Source organism: Notamacropus eugenii, chromosome 5 (genome assembly GCF_028372415.1).
Source record: "Notamacropus eugenii isolate mMacEug1 chromosome 5, mMacEug1.pri_v2, whole genome shotgun sequence".
Classification (NCBI taxonomy): domain Eukaryota; kingdom Metazoa; phylum Chordata; class Mammalia; order Diprotodontia; family Macropodidae; genus Notamacropus; species Notamacropus eugenii.
Window position 1 is genome coordinate 94,822,988 of NC_092876.1, and position 25,552 is coordinate 94,848,539.

Below are 25,552 nucleotides of genomic sequence, written 5' to 3' on the forward strand. Positions count from 1 at the left end.
ATGCTGTGAATACTGCTTTGGCAACACACACATACACACACACACACACACACACACACAAATAGGAATAAGTGGATCTTTCCTTAGTGTGATAATTATTACCTTTCTAAAACCAAGAGTCAGCATTATATACAAAAGGAACAAACTAAAGTATCTGACAGTAAGATCAAGGGAAAAGCAAACTTGTCTGTTATCACTACTACTATATTATAGTGCTAGGAATTCTAGATAAATCAATAACATAAGAAAAAGAAATTGAGAAAATAAAGACAGCTAATGAAGATGATATGGTGTTTTGTTCAGAGAACTCTTCACAAATAGCATGAGGGTTTATTTAGAGAACTCTACAGAGTCAACTAAAAATTAATTGAGATTTTTTTTTTTTTTGGCAGACACACTGAAGTCAAGTCTCAAGACAGTCACATCTCAAGCTCCTGCTGTTGACTAGACAAGCTGATGCTGAGCACCAAAGGAGAAGAAGGCTTTGTGGTGAAGGTCCAGGGCTTGCCTTGGTCATGCTCAGCCAGTGAGGTCCAACATTCTCAGAATGCAAAATTCAAAATGGGACATCAGGCATCCATTTCATCTATTCCAGTACGGGGAGACCAAGTGGAGAAGCATTTGTTGAACTTGAATCTGAAGTCAAACTGGCACTGAAAAAGGAGAGAGAGACTATGGAACACAGATATGTTGAAGTTTTCAAGTGAAACAAGGCTGAAATGGATTGGGCATTGAAGCATACTTCTCCAAATAGCCTTGACACTGCCAGCAATAGCTATGTGCACCTAGAGAACTCTCACTTGGCTGCAACAAGGAAGACATTATTCAGTATTTTTCAGGATTGGAAATCATGACAAATAGGATAACATTGCCAGTAGACTTCTGAGGGAGGAATAGTGGGGAAGCCTTCATGCAGTTTCTCTCCCAGGAAATAGCTGAAAAGGCTCTAAAGAAACACAAGGAAAGAGTGGGGCACAGGTACATTGAAATCTTCAAGAGTCACCAGGCAGAAGTTCATCATCACTATTATCCTCCTCAAAAGCTAATGGCTAGGTAATGTCCAGGTCCTTATGTCAGAACTCAGGCTGGCAGATGCCATGACACTCTTGGTAGAGGAGCTGGGATTGAAGGAATGAGATGTGGTGCCTGTGAATTTGGGTATACAGGTTATGATATAGATTGTAATGCATATAGTAATGAAAATTACTTTGGTAGTGACTTCAATTACCATTTAGCAATATCTGGCCATAGCAATGGACACAGCGGGTCTACCTTCCAGAGTGCAGCAGATCACTTTGTACACATGAGAGGACTACCTTACAATACTACTGAAAATGATATCTATGATTTTTTTAGTCTCCCCACTCATACCTGTGGGATCATACATTGAAATTGTGACTGGAGAAAGAAATGTTGAATTTGCTACTCATTAAATGCTGTGGCACCTATGTCAAAAGAGAAATCAAATATGCAACTCAGGTACATAGAAGTCTTTTTGAATTCTATAGCAGAAACAGATAGTGGAGCTTATCATCCCCAAATGAGGGAAGTCATAGGCTTTTTAAAGCAGTCTAGTTATGGCAGTTCATCTAGCCAGAAGTCGAATGAAGCTTATGGAGGAGCCTACAATGGTCACATCGGCATGTGACCTAGTTTTATAGGAAAACTTCAGCAGTTTTTCAACCACACATTGCATAGAGAACCAAGGAGAAGTGCACAGCAGCTACAACAACTTGGGGAGCTTTACATCTATGGGAATGAAGAGAACGGAGGAAGTATCAGACATGGCCTCTCCAGGAAGTAAATCAGTAATATAGCCTGATTATTGACCCTTAGGCAATTTTTAAAAACAAACAAAAATGACGTTTTGCAATACAAACTTATGGTTTAAGCTTAACGGTACTGAAATCAGAATTTTTTTTAACTCCAAGTTTGATACTTTTAGAACACAGGAAAATATTCATTCCTGATATAATAAGCAAGCTGAATAAAGATAAGTATTGAGGTTAAAGCAATCTCAGTTCTGTTGTATGTTACTCTTATGCCAGACTACTAGGAATGTCAAAATGCATTTTGGGAGACATAGTTTTTAAAAATAAGTGCATTATTTTCTCAATTACACACAAAAAACAATTTTAAACATTTTATTTATAAAGTTTTGAATTCTGAATTCTCTCCAATGTTCCTTTCCTCCCTTCCCCCAATTGAGAAGGCAACTAATTTGCTGTAGATGATACATGGACAGTCATGCAGAACACATTTCCATATTAGCTGCAAAAGAAAACAGTAGGTCATGAAATCAGACATGACTGAAATGACTCAACAACAAAGCAGACAAAAAAAACCCCAAGAAAAATAAAGTTTAAAAAACATGTTTTCATCTGCATTCAGACTCCATCCGTTCATTCTGTGGAGGTGGATAGCAATTTTCATTAAAAGTCTTTCAGAATTTGTCTTGGAGCATTGTAATGCTGAGAATAGCTAAGACATTCCACAGCAGGTCATCACGCATTGTTGACTTTACTGTGAACAATGTTCCCCTGGTTCTGCTCACTTCATTTTGCATCACTTCATAAAAGTCTTGCCAGGATTTCTATAAAACCATCCTTCTCATTGCTTAAAACAAAATGGTCTTCCATAAAAATAATATACCACAACTTGTTCAGCCATCCCCCAATTAGCAGGCATCCCCTGAATTTCTATTTCTTTGCCACCATAAAAAATGCAGATATAGATATTTTTGGATACATAAGTCCTTTTTCTTTTATCTCTTTAAGATATAGACATAGTAGTAGTATGGCTGGGCCAAAGGATATGCAGTTATATAGCCCTTTGGACAAAATTCCAATTTTTTCTCCAGAAGGCTTGGATCAGTTCACAACTACCCTAGCAGTGCCTTAGAATCCAAAATTTTTCATATCCCCTCCTACACTTGACATGGATTAAAAAAAAACAACAAAAAACTGTTTGATTCAAAGGGGAAATCCATGACATGTTCCAGTTCATTTCCTTTACCATTCTATAAGGAAGATTTAATTCAATTAAAATTGAATTTTAATTCAATGAGAACAATTTTCATAAACAATATGGATAACCTAGGACTTTGGTCTTGGTGTTTAAATTGTGAGGCACTGATTAAATCTTCATTGGATTGGAATTTATTTTTAGGTATGTTGTATCAAGTAAATTAGTTAAATAAAAATAATAATAAAATAATAAAAATTAATTGAGGGGATGGATCCTAGATGATGGAATAGATGCAAAAGCCAACCAATTCTCTATTTTTTAAATTGATTTTTCTAATAATAAGATGATGAGATCTGATTGGATGAGGCAGAATCCAGTTGAGAGAGGAGATGGCTAGATTTGTCTATATTGCCCATGAGATCCATCCTGAGAAACTTGGCAGTTCTCTGATTTAAGGGAAATTCTTGTCACTTTAACAGTGTAACACTGAGCACTTGTTTAAGGATGACTGTAAGGTTAAAAGAAATTGTCATTGTTTCATCAATTTGACAGCAGAAGAAATGATGAGTTGTCTAACCAGAAAACAACGGGGGGATTCATAAAAGCAGTTATTAGCAGGAAAGCAGTTTTTTTTCTGACATAGAATATTCATGAAAAAAATGACAGAGTGATGTCAGCACCTTTGGACCAGCAACACTAATGACCCGGTCCCTTAACTTGGCCGCTGTGACCTTGCTTCCCCTAGAGCTGTACATACCCCACTCTCATCCCAAGGGGCCCAAAGCTTGTTCTCTAGGTGGCAAGCTCTGACTTTACCAATGTGGGTTGAACTGAAGTACATCTGTTGCCACTTCCTAATGACAGATGTAAACCCCAGGGAGCCAGACCCAGACCACAGCCTGCTAGTAACCTTTTCCTGTAAAGGGGTTGAAGGTGATGTGAGAAGTATCTCATTCAGGCTCGGGTGGTGTGAAGATAAAAGAAAAGCTTATTAATGCGATTGTAGTGGTGGGAGCCTCATAAAATAGACACATCCTCTGGAAACAAAAGTAAGTTTTAAAACCCTATGCTTGACCACATAGTCCCTCCCTTGTCCTCCCACTGGCTGGGAAATACAGGGCATACAATGTTCCAATACTCCTACTACATAGTTCCCCTCACATTTTCTCCCCCTCCTGCTAAATACATTGTATGACCAATAAAATGAAGTTTTAGCCCTCCCAAAAGAGAAGTTAACATTCATAAGTTTATTATGCATGAGGATTCCAAGCAAGGCTTAACTTTTTCTCTACTTCTCTGACTACTAACCTCAAAACAAGAAAAAAAACCAGTTGGATCCTTGCAATGTCTGTTATCTTCGGTGTGAGACATAACAACTTTTTCATGCCTCCCATTCTGTTGATGGTTATTCTGAATTCAAAGAAACAAATTTCTCTATTATATCTCTCAATTTTCCCTCTTCTTCTGCTAGAAGATAATCTAGTACTCGTCTATGTTGTTCATGTCATCTATAATCAATTTATTTTCCTGCATTTGCTACAAGCCAAAACAACTTTCTGGTATGTATTGATCCCCTAGATTTTATAAATCATACATAATATAAATTCTGTGGAAAAAAAAAAGTTTTATTCATTCCTGAAGTGTGAACCCTTTCGAGACTAACCTCTGTTGCTTTGAGGGTGGATAAGCACTGTGATTCACACCTATGTTTCTCTTGCTTTTCCCTTTTCTTAAGAGAGAGCTGTACAGAAGGGAAATAAGCTAATACTAGGGAAGAAAGCCAGTCTGCTTCTGCCAACTTTTTTCAAGTCAGGTTTTAGGACTACTTTATGACAAGGTAAATGGCAAGAATGGCCACAAAACAATCAAAAGCAAATGTGAAATTGCAAGTAATGAGCATGGATCATAAGAAGAGATATGAGAAGACACATCCAACTCCCTGTCTTTGCAAAAGTACACAGATCATAGGTATAGTACATGGTTTATTTTTGCAGATTTTTCAACATATTAATCAATTTTGCTGATTTTTTTTTCTCCTCTCATCTCCCCCCACCCCCAATAATCAATACTATTTGCTACATGAAATGGCTTTCTAGGAGAGGATGAGGGAAAAATGGTGAAAAAAATTCAAATGATGGAAAAAAGACAAAATATATACATGAAATTTTATTTAAAAAAGAGAAAACTATCTTTATATATAGCACCGTTTAATTTTTTTCACTATATATCAGACAATATTTTAAAACAGGGATGATCATGCAAATTTGTACCAATTCCGCTTACTTGACAACTAGCATATTGTTGTTCTTATTTGCCCTTTGTTTTCAAAGAGAATCAAGGACATCATGAAGATGATTTCTTGACTTGCAAGTGAACTGGATTTAAGTGAGGCAGGGGTCTGCAAAGTTACCAGCCTCACTTTCTCCTGCTGAGAGTGGCAACTGTCCTGTGCAGTGGCAAGATGTAGATGAGGATGACTGGAGATGGCCCTGAATGCAGTGGGAGATATTCACCTTTTGACAAGAAAGCGCTTACCCAGGTCTCAGTTTGTCTGAGACAATGCCTACTTAGTGATTAAGGTGAGGTAAGAAGTGAGGGGAATATGATTTCTTTTACCCAGTCACAGAAACAAAACAAAACCAAAAAAATCAATCTGGAAAGGAAAGACCCTCAGGTTTTCTGGCCAAAACAGTAACAATTGCTATTTACAATCAACCTGAGCTATCATAGCTGAGTGACCTAGTGGGGCTTGGACTGGGACCTGTTGTTGGCCAATCAGTGAGAGTCAGATTAATTTGGGTTTGAGGCAAGGTCAAGTAGCTCCATTAGAATCTTAATGAGCTTTATCAAAGCCTGGGTTTCCAATGCTGTATTTCAAGAAATCTTAAGTGAAAATACATGAGGCAAGAGAGTTAATTGTCTCAGTTTTTGTTTTTGTTTTTTTTAACTAGAATAAATAACCAGGGAAAAAAACAAAATTAAATCTAGGCTGTAAACCCCAAGATATCTTGTGAGGTTTCAGCTATCAAAACTTATATTCATTTAGACAGAGCACCTACAAATAAGGGTATGATTCCCTATACGGATAGAGAAAGAGAAGGTAGGGGAGGAGGGATGGAGAGAAGGGGAAATGTAAGGGGAAAAGGAAGGAAGGGAAGAAGGAACAGTATTGCCCAACTGGAACTTGCCAGTTGGGTCCCCATTACCCTTCTTTCTGGAAAAGGACCAATGACAACAGGAAGGTGAGTTCTTGATTTTCAAGTAAATTGGTTTGAAGTGACACTAGGATTATATAAGGATAAGATTGAGAATAGAAAAATGACATAGCTGAATAAGGACCCTGTAGAGTCATTTTTTTAGTTCTTTTTCACTCTTCACATGATTTCCCTCCCCACCCCCATCCATGATGAAGTAATGAGGAGGAATTGAGAGGTCTCATTCCACCTCCTCATTTATTTTTCACCAATTAGGGTGGCTTTTCTCTTCTCAAGGGTTGTTCTTTTTATCTTTTTTTTTTTCAGTCTGACCCTCCAGGACCTCATTTAGGGTTTTCATGGCAAAGATACTGACACTTCCTTATGCAGGTATTTTTGTACTTGAGGAACTGAAGTAAGCAAGGTAAAAAGAACTTGTCTAGGGTCATACAGCTAGGAAGTGTCTGAGGCCAGATTTGAACTCAGGAATATAAGTCCTGTCTCCAGGATTAGTGCTCCATCTATTGTACCATCTAGCTGCCCTGATGACTGCCTTACACCAGGCAAAAGGTAATCCTTTACACAGGGAGATTTAGTTTTTGAAAAATCTACTCATCTTATATTTGGAGCAGGGAGTTGCAATACCTAGATGGAAGTGGCCCCTGAGAAAGTGGGAAATCATGTATACAGAGAGATTTTGAAGCAAATGAGGGGGGAAAAAACTAAATAAAACAAGATATAGATAAGTGGTAAGCCTCATAATCAGTGACATGGTGAGGAAGGGACCTATGGGCCAGTGTCCTCTCTGACAACTACAATAAATAACAGCCATTATACTAGTGTACAGAATCTAGCCACCACTGCCAAGTTATTTTGAGTGAATCCATGATTTTCCATTCCCCTTTCCTGATTTTGCATAGCATCCCTCTAGTAAGGTGTGGCCAAAATATTTGCAAATCCAATCATAGGGCAGCCTCTGTACATGCCAACCAGAGTCTAGGAAAGGACAACAGAGTATGCTTTGATCCCCTTTAGCGATGTGATTGTAAATTCCTTTCTGAGGTGATACTAGCCCATCTCCTTTGGAAATGTGCAACTATCACGATTGTCTTGCTCTTCTGGCAGAAAGTTGTCTATTAAAGCAACAGGGAATTTGAAATCATGACCTGACTGCCTTCAATATCCTTGTGCCATGGGTACAGGGGCAGCTAGGTGGTGCATTGGATAGAGCACCAGTGCAGGAGTCAGGAGGACCTGAGTTCAAATCTCACCTCAGACATTTGACACTCACTAGCTGTGTGACCTTGGGCAAGTCACTTAATCCCAATTGCCTCATCTTGGGTCATCTCCAGTCATCCTGATGAATATCTGGTCGCTGGATTCAGATGACTCTGGAGAAGTGAGGCTGTTGACCTGCACAGCCCTCCCTCACTCAAAACAAAGCCAAGTGCAAGTCATGTCATTATTTCTCTGATGGCATGGTCTTCTTTGGCAACGAAGGACAAACACACACGTCATGAGTGCTACAATAAACTCCTGAGATTAGCCACACTTGAAGGCCAATCTGCTTTCCCTGCTGCATCTAATCATGAAGCTTCCCAACTGCCCTGACCTCCTTCCCCTTTGCAAGACTCAATAAGAAGGGTCTTTTCCAACCTTGCTGTGGTTGCTGACCTGAGGGGATTGAAAGAGGAGATTCAGGCCAGGCCATCAGTACCTGCCTTAGTAAATGAGTCACTGACTGTAGCTTAGATTAAGTTTCCCAGCACTTAGATCTCCTAGGGAGTAAGAGTGGCAAGCCCATGGCTACCTTCTCTCTTCTCTGGAGAATAGGAGAAAAAGAAGGGAATAGGATTTTCACCACTCTGCTAAAAATAGGTTCTTTTATTATTCTCATTTTAAAATTGAAAAATCTGAGGTAATGAAAAGCTGAATAACTTGGCGAGAGCCAGAGTTAGTAACCTCTCTTCACTGCCAAGAAGATTAGGGCCTCCCTTTGGCTAAGGAAGTTACACTTAGTAGATTCTTAGAAAATTGGTGTCCCTAATTCATACAGAATGTAAACTCCTTCTTCATTGTTTCTATGGAGTTATGCATTGTAAATGGATTCAGAATTAAATATTAATTAAATGAGGGTGCAAAGTGGAGAGCTTAGAGTGTAATTAAGGACTGAGGGATGGTGTTTGGTAGGGTGGAACAAAAGGAAGTTTCTACTGTATCACTGGTGTTGGAGTTGGAATTCACACCTTCTTTATGTAAATGGAAAGAGAAGAAGTCTTTCATCCTCCTTTCCTACCCTTCCCTCTTCTGAAAATGGTTGGCAGTTTCATATAGGCTATATATGTGGTATCATGTAAAACATGTTTCCATATTAGTTACAGTTGTGAAAGAAAAAACAGATGAAAAGGATTAAAAAACCACAATAAAGGATAAAATAAGTGAAAAAAATATGCTTCTATCTACATTCACTTCTTTATCTGGATATGGATACCATTTTTCTTCATAAGCCCTTTGCACTTGGATTGGATCATTGTGTTGCTGAGAAGAGCTGGGTCATTCAGAATTGATCATCACACAATGTTGCTGATACCGCATACAATGTTTTCTTGATATGCTCATTTCACTTTGGATCAGTTCAAACAAGTCTTTCCAGGTTTTTCTGAAATCTGCTTGTTCATTTCTTATTTCAAAATAGTATTCAATTACTTTCATATACCACAGCTTTTTCAGCCATTCCCCAAATGATGAGCATCCTCTCAATTTCCAATATTTTGCCACCAAGGAAAGGGCTGCTATAAATATTTTTGCACATGTAGTCCCTTTTCCTTTTTAATGACCTCTTTGGGATACAGACATAGTAGTAGTATTACTGGATCAAAAGGTATGCACAGTTGGTAGCCGTTTGGGCATAGTTCCAAATTGTTCTCCAGAATAGTTGGATCAATTAACAGCTCCACCAACAATGCTTAGTGTCACAAATTTCCCACATCCTCTCCAACATTTATCATTTTCTTTTTTTCCTGTCATATTGGCCAACCTGATTGGGGTGAGATGGCACCTCAGAATTGTTTTAATTTGTATTTCTCTAAAGAAAAGTGATTTAGAGTACTTCTTGGTATAGCTATACAGAGCTCTGACTTCTCCATCTGAAAACTGTCTGTTTATTTCTTTGTCCATTTCTAAATTGAGGAATGACCCGTAATTTTATAAAACTGATTGAGTTCTCTATATATTTGAGAAATGAGTTCTTTACCAGAGACACTTGCTGTAAAGATTGTTTCCTAGCTTTTTGCTTTCCTTCTAATCTTGGTGGCATTGGTTTTGTTTGCTGAAAAGCTTTTGAATTTAACATAATCAAAATTATCTATTTAATATTTCCTAATGCTGTCTGTTTCTTATTTGGTCATGAATTCTTCTCCTCCCCATAGAATTGAAAGGTAGACTATTCTCCTTGCTCTTTGAACTTACTTATTTCACTCATCTTTTTTTGTTTGACAGGCATTCTTTATGTTTCAAAACTTAAAGAAATAAAAAATCAGTGAATTATATTTTGTTCCTTCTCACAATGACATGCTCCAAATAATTTTGTTTAAATTTTAAGAGCAATTGACTGTACCCTCCCCTCAGAGGCTCTATCCTCGATTTCTTCCCTTTTAGAATACATCTCCTAAAGAAAAGAATGTACAGTAGTTGACTCCTCTTTCTACAGAAATAAAAGACTGATGGGCTCTGGCTTTGGTATGTGAAGAAAAGCAACCACTCAACTCCTCTATGGTGGGAAATTCAACCACATCAATCCCCAAAACCCACCCCTGCTGTTGCTCCTTTACTGGCAAACTTCTTTTCCATGTTATCCTTGCCCTCTTTTTTCTCTTCATTATTGTGATTCTATAGCTCTTCCTCCCACCAGTCTCTAGAGGCTCAAAGCCAACACAGTGAAATCCATGCATATATCCCCAAATTATAGATTGATAAGGACTGGCTTTTGGACCCTACTCCTGCTCTGAACTACTAATGGCATCAGCAGTTAGAGCAGCTCCAACCATTTAATATACTGCCACATTTCCTGACTGATGCAAGGTACTTGAGGTTTGATCTTCCAATACCAATTCTCCTCCATGATCAAGTCAGAGATCAGCCAAGGCCCTGAGGAGATTTGCCAATGGCTTGTGAAGAATGCTGTATTCAGATGTGCCTTTCCATCAAGTCTGGAGAAACCTGAAGCAGCTTCTCTTATCTGTTGCTTCTTCACTCAGTGCTCTTCCTAGAGGAGGGATTTTTTAGGACATCACTGCAAATTTCATAAAAAACAAGCATGAATCCAAAAAAGAAATTGGAGAAGACAATCCCACCCTACTCCTTTACAGACTTGGAGGGACAATTGGTGTGGTACATTCATTATTTATGCAGATATTTTCAATGTGTTGATAAGCTTGATTTTTTTCCCTTTTCCATTTTTTCCCTCTGTAGTAAATATGAGTAATATGGAATGAATGTCATGTATATGATAGGGGAAGAAAACTAGGAGAAATTGTAGTCACTGAAGAAACAAAATATAACAATACAAATTTATTTTAAAAAGTCTACTATCCTTGTAAATAATTCTGGTTGTCATTTTCTCTGTACATGTCAAATAATATTTTAAAATATGAATGGTCTTTCAAATCTCTGCCAGTTCTGCTTACTTGAATTCTAGGATAAGATAGGCAATGGAATGAAGATACCTCTAGAAAGGGAGAACATTTAAGTTATGAGGTTTTATAAGTCCAATTCCAGTTCAAGTGATTGGCAGCTGCAGTCATGTTTTTAGTTTGCAGTACACAGCCTCAAAAAGAGAAAAAATACTACTATCCAGGGCCTCAGGTATTTACTAGATGTATGTCCCTGGCCATGTCCCTTAACCTCACCCTGCATCAGTTCCCTTCACTGTAAAATGGGGATAACAATAGCAACTACTTTCTAGTGTTGTTGATTGTTAAGGAACTAGTTGCTTGCCATTGGTGGCTGAAAAACGTGATTTGGTAAATGACTATTAGGGTTCCTGAGTCATTGGGAGAGAGAGTGAAAGCCAGGATTGGTTGTTCTTGTTCAGTGATGTCTGACTCTTCAAAATGACCCCACTTTGGGGGTTTTCTTGCCAAAGACATTGGAGTAGCTTGCCACTTCCTTTCTAGCTCATTTTATAGATGAGCAAGTACGGCAAATGCATGAAGTGACTTGCCCAGTGTCACATAACTGAGGTCAAATTTGCATTCAGGAAGATAAGTCTACCTAACTTCAGGTCCCGTGCCCTGCCAATTATTCCAACAAGCTACCCTTAACAGATTTAAAGCAATTCAGAAGTAACGATAATTATATTTTGTTCCATTTTGCCATGACAATTTCCACATCATTTTGTTCCAAGTTTGAGACCACTGGTCTCTACCCTCTCCTCAGATGATCCATCATCAATTTCTACTCCTTCATATTCCATCTCCCAGAAAAAGAAATGTGGTTGTCTTCACTTTTTCAACCTACAAGCTATGTTTGAGGTAACCCACAGAAATGCTACATAATGAAGTGATCCTTCTCTCAGTGATTAATTATCAAAAGGTAGAAGAGTAGAGAACACTCTTCATTATCAGATAAAGGGGAAGCCATTAGCTAAAATTCTCTGATAGTGGAGGCAAAGAAAATGCAGGCCAAAAGCCACTGCCCAGGCCCATATTGGTATGCCAACCCTCTGCAGGTAGCACGTAGATAGCTCCCCCATCCCCTGGACATTGCCACCATTTCCTCTTTTTCTTCCTAATCATCTCTTCTATTCCCCTCTCTTCTCTCCAGTCCTTCCCTCTTTTTCCCTCCTCTCTCCTCTCCTACTACTGCTGCCTAGTTGCCACAATGGAGTTTCCTGTCCCATCGTGGTGAACTTCAGCCCCAGCACCATGACTGAAGATGATGAATCAGGCTATGACCTGGACTTATTTTGCACCCAAAGCAAGGAGAAAGTATTTGATCCTCATGATCTAGAAAGGAGTGAAATTTTGACATGAGATGTGTTAAAGGAGATGGGAGGCCACCACATAGTTGTCTTCTGTGTCCTCAAGAGGGGGCTAAAAATTCATTACTGATTTACTGGATTATATCAAGGCACTGAACAGGAATAGTGATCAATCACTTCCTTTCCTGTGCCTGTAGATTTTATCAGATTGAAGAGCTACTGGAATAACCAGTCAACAGGGGACAAAAAAGTAATTGGGGTAGATGATCTCTCCACCTAACTGGAAAGAATAACTTGACTGTTGACAATATAATTGCCACAGGGAAAATGATGCACACATTACTGTCCTGGGTCAGTAACCAGGTCCTGGTGTGGCTTTGATTGCAAATACTCAGATTCAAAGACTGCCCATTAAATCTATTACACTTTCCTTAGCTGGCGCTGTCTCCTCCAAAATCCAGGCTAGACCCATAGCTTACTTTAGTTAGTATAGGTGATAACTGTATTTAATAACAGGATAGGCTGCTTGAATATTCACAGTCACCTGGGTTACCTATGGCTGTGATGCAAGCTGGTGGCACCAAGAAAGCTGTAATGATGGCCAAAAAGGGCCCTACAATGCCTAAACCACAGGGGCATCCAACATGAAAATTATACATAATCATCAGTGGACATCTAAACCGGGTTCTATATCTTGCAGTAGAACCTGGAAATCGATGGTTTGTTACAGGTTCTGCTGAGAGCATTATAAAGATCTAGGACCTGGCTAGTGACAGACTAAAACTGGCAATGACTGGACATTTCAGTACTATAAGAGGGATGACAGTAAGTGCAAGGAATTCATACTTCTTCTCCTGTGGTGAAGATAAGCAGGCGAAATGCTGGTATCTTAAATATAGTAAGGTCTTCAGACATTATTATGAACATCTAAGTGATGTTAACAGGATTTTTACCAAACCAGTGTCTAACCTGAGAATGATCCCAGTTGCAGAAAGTAGGCCTAGAAAAGGGACTGCTAGTTATCAAGTACAGCAGAACCTCAGTTTATGAATTAAATTCTTTCAAGATTATGTTCATCATGCAAATTGTTCATATTGCAAAGCAAATTTTCCCATAAGAAATAAAGTTGGACGATCAGAACCACATCCCCAAAAAATTCATATAAAAATAATTATTCATAATTTTAAATAACTTTTTGTCCCTAATGCACCCGAAATACAATAGTAATGATTAGTACACAAAATAAAATAAATTAACCTGTACTTTATCTTTGAGAAGAGTTGTGGCTGGCATGAGGGTGATGAGAGGGAGGAGCAGGAACAGGAGGAGGAAGAAGGGTTATTGCTTAGAAGCAGGATCCCCTTCTATGAGAACATTGGGATTTCAACGTCGGGAGTGTTCTCTCTTATGCTGTTTTCACTTCAAGTAAGACTAACAATACTGCCTTCACGCACTTTTTGTTTTTTAGAATCCCTTTCATGTTTTGACTGATTTTTTTTTTTTACATTCACTTCTGACTAGGAATCTATCTAACGACACTTGTTTTGGATGGTTTTTTAAAATTAATTTGTTTTCAGTTTTCAACAATCACTTCCATAAGTTTTAAATTCTCTCCCCTTCCCTCCCCAAGAAGGCATGCAATCTTATATGAGTTCAAAAAAAAAAGCATTGCCCTAGTTGAGCATCATCCCTTCAAGAGCCATTCAAGTCTAAATATAATGTTCATTGTTGGGGGTGGAAGCTCAATTCCATGTGGACAGTCTCGGGCGGGTAAAGGTGGGAACTTCTAAATCTTAGAGTTCTCATGAGGCCCCCCAGAAAACAGCAGGGAATCGAGGAGTGAGACCGAGCTATCTCGTGTATTTCCACCTCTTCCCGTGAGAAACGTGATGGGAGGAGCATCCCCACCCTTGAGACTGGCCAGGATCTGGGCACACCTATTGTCATCTAACAGGCACGGTATTCAGGTGCAAACTACTCGGCCAAAGAGCTTAATTAGGGTCAGGAAAGCCTGAAGGCGCTCTTAGCGCGGGAGGGGCCCTTACAGGACAGAAGGCGCCTCTTCCCTTTTCCTCTCTTCGCTCTTCCCCCCCCCCCCCACTTCCACTTCTGCTTTCATTCCCTCACTGTAAGATCTTTGCCTCCTTGGGAGATTTCTCTCTCCCTCCTAAGGAAGAGTTCCCCCTGCACATGTAACCGAGACCCTGAATAAAGCCTAACCCTTGTTCGACTCCGGAAAGTCTCTTCTCTCATACGTTTATCCGGTTTGGCCAACCGAAGACCTGGGACAGGTAAGGTAAGACTCGGGTAGCCCTCGGGCCTCTAGGCCTGGCAGTTCATACTGTGAATTTTTATTAGTCCTGAAAGACAAGTTTTGCAAAAAATTTTTCCTCATCCAGTGAAGCATACTTAAACCAGGTTATTCACAAACTGAGTTTCTACTGTAGTTTAATTGATCAGTTTCAGGGTGAAGGATGTTCTCTTAGCTGAAGTAAAAACACAGGTTATATACTTAAATCACAACTGGGGAAGGAGGGAGGAAGGTGGATTACAATCATTTAATGGCATTTAATGGTTTCCCAGGAGAAATCCACAAGTCTCACTATACAATTCCGGAATCAAGTTTTTGGGGGTTGTGACCATGTCCCCGTGTGTCCCCCTGTCCCTCCCCCACCCCTGACAAAGGACACAACCAGATTCCTCTAAGGGGAACAGGTTCTTCAATGTTTGATTCAATTTACTTAAGGTCTAGGTATTGTGAGTGTTGTCAGAGTATTGATTGATCAGTTTAAGCTACATTGTGAGTTCTGACTCCTTACCTAGAGGCAGCTCTTGAGAAAACTAAATTATTAATATACTTATTTCAGATATCATATAGATTAATACGAAAATTAGAAATTTCCTTCTATGTAAAATATATGGTTTGGATTTGCACCCAACAATTGACGTGGTGGTGACTTATAGCAGAGATTCAACTGCAAGGGCACAAGAAAGTATACACACATGGATGGGGCATACAAATGCAGAGGCTGCAGTGAAATGTCAAGCTATAGAACCACAGAGCATTAAAAGAAGCCATGACACAACCACAGGATAATGGGACTCAGTGGCTGGAAAAACATGGGTCACCTTAACAAATAAAAAACAAAAATCTGTGAGTGCAGTGGTTTTGTATCCAACACATTACATATTTATATCTGGTTCTCTAGATAACATTAAACAGTGAAACCTTCCTGATGGATCTTTGTCTTGGCATCAGAAATATCTGAGTTTTCACAATATTCTGCAAGCAGTGAGAACAAAGGTGAGGAATTTCAGTTCTTCCTTCACATAGTTTTCCTATCCATAAAAAGGGATAGCACCTACCACAAAGGGTTTTTGTTAAGTTGAAATGAAATGGTATGTGAAGGACTATAACTCATGTAAGTGTTATCTTTTATTATAGTTCTGTCTCTGCCTGGGAGAGGGATGGGTACAGCAAGCCACTACCTAATATTCATCCATCAAATGGTCATAGAACTTTGTAAGGTCATAGAAAATACAGCACCACATCCATTCACACTCATTTTTGCTATTATTGCCCAGACCTCAGGATGCTTCCTTTCCTTAACCCCAGATACCAAACTGGCTCCATTAGCATCCTCTCTAGGAGAATTCCTGAGCCTTTCCAGCCCACTCTTTCTGTTTGTCCCTCCAGCACTTGGTTCTTGATGCCATGGCTGCCCTGTATGGCCTTTTCTGCCACAGGGCCTGAGGCTCCTGAAAATCTGACTCCCTCCTAGTAGATAAGAGTAGTCTAGTCCAAAGTTCAGAAAAAGTGGAACTTGGGTCTTGTTTGGCTTACTGAGACACTGGATTCCATTTGTCATCCCGTCATTAACATGGGTTATCATTTGTCAAAAGGCTATCTTCCCTGCAAGAAGATGGGAGCCTTCCTTAATCTAAGTACCTTGGGTACTTCGAACCTAGTTAGGTGCTTAGGAGAGTTCCTGGTCAGTTGATGAAGGGTATAAACTCTCATTTTATTGTTTCTGAAGAGTAGTATACCTGAAAGGGTTTCACAGTTAAATGTTAATTAAATTGGTGCTACATAGAGACCTAAGAGGGCAACCTAGAGCTAAGGGTAGTGATTGGTTAGGGGGAAGTAAGGGATTTTTCTACTAGACCACTCATGATAAGGTTGAGAATTCACACCTTCTTTATGTAAACAGGAAAGGGGAAAACCACCTTGAGAGGAACAGTAATATAAAAGTTTGGATGCCAGTTGGACTGGCTTCAGTTGGAGGTCTCTGCTTGGAGTCTAGATTCCAGATGGAGCTGCCAGACCTAGCAAGGACCTTGCCTCCTAGCAAGACATTCAGGGTAGGTTCTTCTGCTCCGGAAATGTCTTTTTCCTTTCAGATCTAGGGAAACTAAGAGCTGACTTTTTAAGGGACCTTGGAGTCAATTGGGCTTTAGGGTTTGCATCAGTCCTTGTGACCTGGTCATTTTTCCATGGCCAAGGTCAAGGACAAGGTCATGTCCTTATCTGTAAAATAGGGATTTAATATCAGCAATATCTTTACTCAAACAGTCTGTTAATACAAATATCCAGAGACCTGTTGTAAGCAGGTTGTAAGGTTAGTTTAATACCAATTAGACCAGACCCATTCAGAAAAGCAATGTCTTGTTTCTCACCTATGGTTATATTGTTCTGCACTCTCTTGGCTAGAGAGAATGGCTGAATAAAAAAATGGATTATAATGGGGAAATTTCAAGACAGGGAGACCAAAGAGAAGGTTACTGCAGTTTTCTAGGTATAAGGTAAAAAGGCTTATACAAATACGGTGATTGTGTTTGTGCAGAAAAGGGGGCACGCATGAGAGATGGCTGTTTTGAAGGTAGAAATGACGAGATTTAGCAACAGTTTGGATATCTGGGGTGATTACAGATTGGGAGGTAAGGATGACACTGGTTAATTATGAAGACGGGCGGTGCCCTGACAGTAATAGAAAATTTTTAAAGAGCAAAGGATTTGGAAGAAATGATAAAGCCATTGGTTTAGATATGTTAGTTTTGGGGTGCTTGTGGGACATCCACTTTGAGTTGTCCAAAAGGCAGTTGTTTGTGCAAAAGTGAAGCTCAGCACGAGGAGCTGATTAGATTGACTAGTGTGATAATACCCAATATCATGGATCACTTTGGCCATCTGGCGAAACCTACAGATCCATTTTCAGAATTATACTCTTAAAGTCTAAAATAAATCTCCTTCCTTCAATTGCATGAATCCAAGAGCATATTAATTTGGCCCAGGAAACTAGGAGGGGAAAGTAGGAAGTTTGCTATAATACTGACTTCTGGGTGGCAAGAAGATCAGAGACTTGGAGTCCTAGAACTCAGAAATTTTAAAAACCAATCTAATTGAACCACCCTTATTTTACTAATGAAGACATTGAGAGTCAGGGAATTTGGATGACTTGCTCAAGATAAAAGGTAAATTGCAGGGCCAGATTCAAATCTAGTCCCTCTGTATCTGAACTATCTCCAAGATTCTTTCCACTGCACTGCACTGCCTCCATTTATTGGCCTAAATGAATTCATAGGTAGGCAAGCATTCCCACACAGCAAGGAGTTTTCACAATCAACCTGATTTGTTTTTTAAGGATGAAGGAATAAGGGTCAAATTTCTACAGTATCTTTCTTTGTTGACCTCTCTAAAAGCACCTTTAAGGAAAACATAAAAGATTTTCTTAATGCTTAATTTTTTTTAAGGAATACCAATGTGATGATTTTGTTCCCTTTTCACCACATTTTCCATATAATTTTGTTCAAATTTTGAAAGCACTTGACTCTATCTTCTCCTCAAATGATCATCATTAATACCTTTCCTTTCATAGTCCAAATTCTGGAAAAAGGAAAGTTCAGTAGTTGCTTTCACTTTCTCAATCTAGAAGCTAAGTTTGAGCTACCCTGAAGAAGAGCTGTGTAATGAAGTTATCCCCTTCTCAGTGATCAGGGATCAAAGCACAGAGGAGGGGGAAACAGTCTAGCTACCAGTTAATGGAGAAGTCTGCCAGGCCTAGAGGCCTGTGTGGGCTACCCGAGTCTTCTTACCTCACCTCCGAGGTCTTCGGCTGGCCACGCCGGATGCACATATGAGAGAAAGGACGTTCCAGAGTCGAACAAGAGTTGAGCTTTATTTCAGGGTCTAGTTACAAGTGCAGGGGAGTCTTCCTTAGGAGGAAGAGGGGGAGATTTCCTAAGGAGGCTAAGATCTTAAGGGATTGGAAGTAGAAGTACAAGCGGGGAGAGAGGGGGAGGGGAGAGAGGAAAGAGAGAAGAGAAGCGGAGCCTACTGTCCTCTTGGCTCCTCAGTGCTAAGAGAACTTTCAGGCTTCCTCAATCCTACTTAACCTTCAGCCACACAGTTTGCATCTCAATACCGTGCTGTTAGATAACAATAGTGTGCCCAGATCCGGGACCATCTCGAGGGCAGGGAGACTCCACCCATCACGTATCTCCTGGGGAGAGGCGGAAATACCCGAGCTAGCCGAGCTAGCTCAGTCTGACCTTCTCGAATCCCCGCTGTTCATGGAGGGCCTCATAAGACTCTAAGATTTAGAAGTCCCACTTTTACCCGCCCGAGACTGTCCACACGGATTTGAACTTCCAATCCCAACAGAAGTCATTATTTGGGATCACCTTATATATCAGGAAAAGAAAGGTCAGTTACCACTGTCCAGGTTCACACTGTCATTTCAGCCACTCAAAGTGACTTTGACACTAATTTTTCTTTCTCCAGTTGCATTCATGTAGTAGAAATCATTGGACCAGGACTAGGCAAATCACTTTGGAGACTGCTTCAAGAAAAACCCAAACCTAGTTCATCTCAGTGGATACTCAAGGCCTGAAATGGATAATTTACAAGCACTAACTTTGCAATATGGAGCTGACCAAGCTCTTTATGTCCCTATGGTCATCCAGTTACCCCTGCCACCTTCAGAACCACTTTCTAAACATTGGGCTTTCTTCAGCCAACTTCTCCTGTTTTTCCTATTGCTGATCACCATCATGATCCTGTGGCAATTTGACTTCTTCTAATGCTCAACCACCAACATCAAGAACCTTGATGAATGTCCCTGGTGCCTGTCTATACTGGATTAGTAAGGACTGACCTCTGGCCTCTGAACCTACTCTTACTCTCAATAACACCATCAGTTAGAGCAGCACTAAGGTGCCCAACCTAATGCCATGTTTCCTGCCTACTTCATGGTACATGGTTCATCTTGGAAAACTAACATGCATGACCAGCATAGAGGCTGCCCAGAGCCCTGAAAAACTTAGCCAGTGACTTGTAAAGACCCCAGTGGAGAAGCCTATAGTAACTGCTCTTGACTGATGTCTCAGTGCTCTCATCACTTCAGTCCTCTTCCTACAGAAGGGACTTTTCAAGATACCAGAAATTTTTCTCAACATGGAAGCTATTGCTGGACCTGACCAACAGAAAATCTATTAAAAAAAACAAAAAAAGAACAACAAAAAAAACCCCTGATTTACCTACATTGCCATTTCAGCCAGTCAAAACCACTTTGAAACCAACTCCTTCATTCTGTATCTGCAAATAGTGGAGAGATAGAGGTCATTTCTCCAGGATCATGCACTTCACTTTGGGGACTTTAGAAGATGAGCACAAACCCTGCTCATTTCAGAGGATACACTGAAAATGGAAAATGAGTCATCTGTGACCTTCACCTTTGGAAGTAACCAAGAGCCTATCTACCCTGTGGTTATCAAGTCACCACTTCCAGAACATCTCCTTAGAAGTTGCCACCACCCAGCAATTTCCTCACTTGGTTCTCCTGTTGCTGGCCATGGCCTGGACCTTAGGACAATGCAACAACACCCTCTACTGCTTCGCCACCAGCCCTATAAAACTCAGTTTTGAAAGCATATCCTTGATATTTGTAGAAATTATAGTCTTGTACCAGTAATTAGGGCAGCATCAACCACCCAACACACTGCCATGTTTCCTGTCTGCTTTAAAGGTACATAGGGTGCTGCCTTCCTAAGACTGAACCACTACCTTGATGACCAACTCAGTAACCAACTAGGCCCCTGAAATGCTTCAGAAGTGAACTGTTAAAAAAAAGTAAACCATCTGTCTCCAGATCTGCCTTTCCATCAAGTATGGAGTAATCTGAAGCAGCACCTCTTGCCTGATCCCTCTTATCACTCAGTTCTCTTTTGTAGAGGAGTTCTTTAGGCCAACACTGCCAATTTCATATAAACAAGGCTTTTTGGATTCATTTTGCAATGGATGTAAAGAAGAGATTTGAGAAGACACCTCAACCGAATTTTATTGTAGAGGAGGGAGGCCAATAGAGTGGGACATTACATATAGTTAGATTTTTTTTATTTGTTCTATTAATCAGTTTTGCTGATTTATTTTCCTATTTCCCCCTCTATAATAAGTATCAGTTATTACATGGAATGGCTCTCTGAGGGTATGGAAGAGGATTATTGGGATACATTCTGATGATGGAAAAAAAAAATAAAATAAAATGCTTTTAAAAAGGCTATCATTTCTGTAAACAGTAAAATTGAAATTTTTTTCTATGCATGTCAACACTGTGCAAGTTCAACTGACACAAGGTTGCAGCCACAAATTTAATTTGGAGTGCAGTACCCTCAGAGTGAAAACTTATCCCCCCACTCTTTCCAGCTACACAGATTGATGCTCTGGGAGTAAGTCTCCAGAGACTAAACCCCTAACCCGACTACAATAACCTACTTCAACTCATTCCTCAATGTCTACCATACTTTCACCCTGTTACACCTTTCCCATTTCCATGATTTTCAACCCCCAACTTTCACTGATAAAACCTCATCCTTCATTCCCCCACTGACCAGGGATTGCCAGCACCCATATTAACATCTCCTCCTTCTTGCATTCATAAAGACAAGTCTTTGAATTTCTCTCAGTCAGTCTCTTATCAGTCAATCAAGTTTCTGGTAGCTATTATCTACTGACCTCCAGGGCAGTCTCCTCCTTTCCTCAATAAGTTCAGATCCTAGGTTATTGTCTCTGATTTCTGTTTGGTTACTAATTCGGATAAATGAGTGTTCTTGGTTAAGACCTATGTGTATCCATGATGGAACTGGTAGTTAATAGGAAAAAAGTTAAGCCTTAGATATAAAGCTTGGAGTCTTTCTTTTTCTCTCTCTAATAATAAGAAAGCCATCAGAAGTTAGAAGGAACCTTTGTATCCCCAGAATTTAACTCACTGCCTGGCATTTAGTAGTTGCTTAATAGATGCTTCCTGACTGACTGACTGCCTACTGAGTGCAGAGGTAAAATCTATCAAAGAAAGCAATTGGTGCTGGATCACCAGTGCTTTTGGATACTGACTCATGACCTTCCAAGAAATTCAACTACACCTAATCTCCCTAGCAAGACATTTGAGACCCATATATCACTGAGTCAGAATCAGGACACTTCTCCCCTTCTGAGCTGGTCTGATCTAACTTTAGTATCAGGCCAACCTCAGGACCTATTGCCAGTCTCCATATATTCTCACACTTGATCCTGACAGTCTATCTAACTTAAGATCTTAACAGGCATTAAAATGCCTGTAATCCCCAGATGAGCAAACTGAAGTTTAGGCAGAGTAGGAAACCTGATGATGGCTATGGAGTTATAACCAAATCAGAGGCACTGATGCAAACCCCTTATCTCTAGTGACTCCCTGTCCCCACAACAGGCCAGTTCTCTCCCACATCTGCAAGAAAAGAGGCATTTCCTCAGGAGCAAACCTACCTTTGATATCTTGCTAGCTTTCTCAGTCTGGAGCAGCGATTTCTCAACCTGAGTCACTGCTGGGCATTTATAAACTTCTCAGACATCTCCACCCCTTTTCCATTTATATAGGAAAGATACGAATTGCTATTCTCACAATGAGTGACTGTATATAAGGTGAATTTTACTGTGTGTGTGAAGTGAATTTTTGATATTATTTCTCAGTTCAATTCCCAGGTACTAGATATGATTTGTAACCGTTATGGCTTAAAACATTTCCACCATACTTGCACAGTTATATAATGGTAAATAATATAAGCATCCATTGACGATGCCCAGTGAGATACAGGGATGAGGTGATGTAATCTTGTGAGCCTATTGCTGGCAATGTGCCTTCTTTGTCTGTTGGTCTATAAAACAGGTGGTCATTAGACAGTGAATGGGGAACCTTTAGGGTTGAATTCTCAAGCTGGAATGCTGTGGGTGCTCTGAATGGTCCCCATCACGGCTTAGGGGGATTCTGTGTTTGCCTCAACGGGCCACCATTGAAGCTTGAGAGAATTTAGGGGAAGTACTAGTTGTGTCGGTCTTGTTTGACCCCACTGAGATGTAGGGATGGTTGCCCCCCTCCCCTTCTCACCAGCCCCTGTGACAAGGGTGATTAGGGAATGCTGCAGGAGTTGGTGCTCCCATTATCAGCAATCCTCTTCAGAGAAAACTAGACTAGAATAAAGTAAGATTATTAGTCACTTCTTAGTGTCTTTTCTGTCTGACCAAATCAAGAGGGAACCTGTGCTAGCAGCCCTCAAGTGTGCAGTGTTTGTTTTACAATGACTCAGTAGAAAAATCTCCTTGGCACCCCTCTCACTCAGGACCACCCCGCAGTAGTTAGCTATATACCCAGTCCACCACCTCATTTACTTACTTTGAATTCTGAGAGTGTCAGTGTGTACTCCTGTATCAGTAAGCACCCCAACACACAGCGGGGTCTGCTATCACAGGTTCCTAGAGCTGCATTTATATAAAGAAAGGTAACTTTTGAGGCATCAATAATCACTTTAATTACATTCAACATACAAAGAAAATGTAAGCAGAGAGATAAAGACCAACAGACAGGGCTCTTACTGCCTGAATCAAAGTAATATTGCTATACAATTTACACACATTCCTGGATTAAGAGCATCTTTACATCTGAGCAGTCGGGGATCTGATCATATGGCCACTAAGTCTCAAGCAGATAATCACAAGATCCTTCTCATAAGTGAACCCCCAGAGTAAAATACCAATGATGGGGTGCTTGGGTGTATGTGCTTGGACCCCAATTCTGAAATCACATTTCTCTCTAACCTCAAAACACTATCTCAGGCAGTCTCCCTCAGCTCAAGGACAGCCTGCCTCAGCAGGAACTGTTATCTCCCTTCCTGGCATAGTAGCCAGCTGTACCTATAGAATTTATCACTGAAAGCCAGATGCCTACTGACTAAACTAGTTATGCACTGGCTCATAGCAACATTCACTGACCAATCATATGTATCCTAGATTTGGACATACCTATACTCCCTTACATTAATCTTGTCTAACAAGACAGTGACTAGAGAAGCCTGACTTTTCCTGGTCAGCCCTGACCCTTGGTTGGCTTAGTGACATTTCAGGCCTAAAACCACATCTCCGTATAGTGCCCCCCTTGGTCTATTTCCAGATGAATTTTGGGTAAAGTATCTTCCAGTAGATACCAAAAGTGCATGTTCCTTTAAGAACTGACCACTCCTTAAGCATTCCTTAATCTCACCCCAAAACACCTCGTTAGCATATTTTTGGCACACATCTTACTATAAAATAATCTATATAAACTTTATAACTCTTTTAAATTGCAGGTTCCCTAAGAACTCTTGCCTGCTGAAAAGTGTAATAATAAACTTTTTTGCCTACTTAAGATTGCTTGAGTGCAGTAAATTCTTTCCAGACTAGGTTGACAAAGATGTCTAGTGATTCCTGCACCTTTCTTGACCCTCATCATATTTTTGGCGACTCCCCAGAGACATAGTCTGAGGTCTCAAGCTTTCTCCAAGTCAAGGTGAGCTTTCTTTTCCCTTAAGCTTCCTAAGCTTTCCCCTCTCCTTGCCCTATAGTTGAGGTTCACCCCTTATGCACCTACAAAGGCTTACTTGGGGTTCAGACAGAGCCTTCAACAGGCTCTGGCACTGTCCCCTGAAACAAAGGACGCCTTGTGGGGTTCAGTGCACTTTCTCTCTATTGGGACTCCTGCAGACGATTAACTATAGACGCTGTTGGTGCCTTTTCCCCTTTTAATCTACCCCCCCCCCCCCCCCAAAGCTTACAGGCAGAAAAGTTGGGCCAATCTCCTTCTATACCTCCAGATTCGCCTCTAGGATGTCTCTTGAACAACTGGAAAAAACTTGGTCTTTAAGACCTCAATAAAAAGCCTCTTGTGTTCTTTTGCAACACTGCCTGGCCTCAACACAGGAAAAATGGCCTGAGGGTGGAACCCTAAATTGTAACACCATTTTACAGCTAGATCTCTTTTGCTGCAAGGAAGGGAAATTTACAGAAGTTCCCTCCGTCCAGGCTTTTATGACTGTCCCAGAATCCAGAACTGCGGAAGCAACGTAGGATGCTCCTAGTTACATTTACCCCAGCAAAGGGGAATCAGAACGAACTTGACCTACTTGATGATCCCCTCCTTTCAGGCCCCTCCACTTTGGCTCTGGAGCACCTACACAATCTCACACACCCCTTGCCACTCCATCGGCCCCTTCCCCCTCCTCCTCACCGTCCAGACCATAAGAGGAAGCTAACAGACTCGGGCTACAAATCCCTCCCCCTTACCCGCTGGTGCTGCTTGCTCATTGGTCCCCTAAACCTTTATTTTCAGGGCATTCACCACCAGCGGCACTCCCGAACTACATTTCCCAGCAGCCCCTGACACTACCAGAGTCACCTGCTCATTGGTCTTCTGGGCCTCTGCAGCTGGACTCCATTCCCCAGAATCCCTCGCTCCCTAGGCCCTCTCTTACGGGGGGGGGGGGGGGGTTGGGGGGGCAGGGGGGGCGGGGGGGGTGGGGAACAAGCCCTTACCTTACCCATTCCCAACCTCGTGACTCCTCCATTCCCTCAGAGCTATTCCCTTTACAGGAAGTAGCAGATTCCACAGCAGGAATGATCCGGGTGCATGTTCCCTTTTCAATAGCTGATCTCTCCCGGGTTAAGGAAAAACCTGGCGGTTACTCAGAGAACCCTACTAAGTCTGTAGAGGGCTTTAGAGATCGGCCTCCTATTTGAATAATCACGGGGAGACGCGAATATCATTCTTTCCACTTGTTGCACCTTTGAGGAGAAAAGAGAATCTGGGATTTAGCCCAGAGGTTTGGGGATAATCTGCTTGTACCCACCAGGTTCCCTCCGGGAGCCACAGTGGTCCGGGTTGTGGATCCTGGATGCAATTATCAAAGGGATGCAGACAGGGAAAAGAGGGACCATATGTTGTTATGCCTACTAGAAGGAATGAAAATGGGATTTTAAAAGGCTGTGAATTATGATCGTCTCAGGGACATTACCCAGGGAGCTGATGAAAACCCAGCCCTCTTCCTAGGATGGCTAGTGGGAAGCCTTAAAGCA

General features: G+C 40.8%; 1 long non-coding RNA gene and 2 pseudogenes across 1 annotated transcript in view; 2 read left to right on the forward strand and 1 right to left on the reverse strand.

Moving 5' to 3' along the window:
- Positions 1-215: 215 nt before the first annotated feature.
- Positions 216-1,829, forward strand: LOC140504861 (heterogeneous nuclear ribonucleoprotein H2-like; annotated as a pseudogene).
- A 300-nt stretch (positions 1,830-2,129) lies between these two features.
- Positions 2,130-25,552, reverse strand: part of LOC140504865 (uncharacterized) — a 35,851-nt gene continuing 12,428 nt past the window's right edge. Inside the window, exons 2-3 of the long non-coding RNA XR_011967256.1 lie at positions 4,276-4,377; positions 2,130-2,271 (exon numbers count right to left, since the gene is read on the reverse strand). This is a non-coding gene — a long non-coding RNA (uncharacterized lncRNA). The remainder of the gene's footprint in view (positions 2,272-4,275; positions 4,378-25,552) is intronic.
- LOC140503173 (uncharacterized) lies at positions 12,086-24,860 on the forward strand (annotated as a pseudogene).